Raw genomic sequence first — 1,807 nt, forward strand, 5'->3', positions numbered from 1 at the left:
AGAACTAAATGGAGATTCTAAAAATGAAAAATACACTCATTAAGGTAGAAAAGATAAATAGGTTAAGTAGAAGAATAGATACACTGAAGCAAAAATACTGAACTCTAAAACAGACATTTGGAAATCACACAGAATGCAGAAAAAATAAATAAGTGGATAATATGAAAGAGTAATTTAAGATCTGCCTAACAGAAAGGGAGCTCCTGTGCTCACTCTGGCAGCACATAGACTAAAATTAGAATGATACAGAGAAGATTAACATGGCCCCTACACAAGGATGAGATGCAAATTCATGAAGTGTTTCATATTTTTAAAAAAAGAAAAAAAGAGTAGCTCCAATATAGTAAGTTGAACTCTCTTTGTAGGTCTAAAATGGTTGACTATCAGCAATTTCATACAGTTTTACCTACAGTGTCTAATATAAGTGGTGGAAAGGAAAACAATAAAGAATGTGGGAGGGGCTCCTGGGTGGCTCAGTCAGTTAAGCATCCCAACTCTTGGTTTCGGCTCAGGTCATGGTCTCGGGGTCTTGAGATCAAGCCCCACATTGGGCTCTACGCTGGGTGAAGAGTTTGCTTGAGATTCTTTCCCCTCCCTCTCCCATCTCCTCTGTTCCTCCCTCTGCTTGCACTCTCTCTCTCTCCAAAAATAAATAAAATAAAATCTTAAAAAAAAAAAAAAGAATGTGGGAAAGAGACAATGTTTAGAGAGCTGACAGCTGAGAATTTTGCAGAATTAAAAAAACATGAGTCCTCATATTGACTCAAAACAATAGAAATAAAGTGTAGTGGACCTATCAAACATCAAAGACAAAGGAGGAAAGCTTAAAAATGACTAGAGAGAAAAGAAAGGAAGGACTGAATGATAGTTGAATGATAGCAGACCTCTTCCCATTCCTTTTCAAGTCCAGAAGACAATGAAACAATCTTATAAAGACTTACAGAAAATGATAAGCCCACCACTCAAGTGAGAGCTGTAAAGGACATATTCAGATACACACGGAAAAGGACAAACACATCACCCACAGACTCTTAACTAAGAAAAGTGCTACAACGAGAAAGCGAAGTCAGAAAGAAGGAGGGGAGTGCACAAAGCAGTGTGAGTCTACAAATTGGTAAATAGTTGGAAATCCAAATAAATATCAACTGAAAGGAAGTGAGAATGACTAAAGGAAGAGTAAAAATAGGGTAGAACTAAAATATTAAACAACACTAATATTCTTTAAAAAAGGGAAGAGTTCAGAATTTAAAGCATTTTCTAAGGTCACTGAGTAGTTAAGGCAGACGATACAGAGACCTGCAGATTTTGCTAAATATTCACCTTAAAATTTGAGGACAACTGCTAAAAATATAAATGTAGAATGTATTTCTTCGAAACCTGTAGTTACAAAAAATAAGATCAACCCTACAGACAGGGCTAGACACTTTTTCTATAAAGGGCCAGATAGTAAATATTTTCAACTTTGTACGGTTCCTGTCAAAACAATTCGACTCTGCAGCCATGGACCATCTGTAAGTCAATGAGCATAACTCTGCAGCCATGGACCATCTGTAAGTCAATGAGCATAACTATGTTCCAATAAAGTTTTATTTACAAAACAGGTGACAGGCCAGGTTTGATTTGAAGACCATAATTTGCCACCTTTGCAAATGAAAGGACAAAAGAGAATAATCAAGAAAATGTATATATGTAAAAAACAAAAAAAAATAAGTCCATGAGGAATCACAATAAAAGTAAATGCATTAAATTTATCTATTAGAATATCCACATTGCAGAATGATACAGTGTGATGCCATGTATATACAGG

The 1,807-nt window shown here is 35.6% G+C and overlaps 1 non-coding gene across 1 annotated transcript; it reads left to right on the forward strand.

Moving 5' to 3' along the window:
• The first annotated feature begins 205 nt into the window (after positions 1 to 205).
• Positions 206 to 312, forward strand: LOC123862558 (U6 spliceosomal RNA). The gene has a single exon (XR_006795262.1). It is a non-coding gene; the product is annotated as a U6 spliceosomal RNA (small nuclear RNA).
• Positions 313 to 1,807: the final 1,495 nt, after the last annotated feature.

This window comes from Mirounga angustirostris, unplaced genomic scaffold (genome assembly GCF_029215605.1).
Source record: "Mirounga angustirostris isolate CCGP_5_RB_7025 unplaced genomic scaffold, mMirAng1.0.hap1 SCAF_9, whole genome shotgun sequence".
In the NCBI taxonomy this organism is placed as follows: Eukaryota; Metazoa; Chordata; class Mammalia; order Carnivora; family Phocidae; genus Mirounga; species Mirounga angustirostris.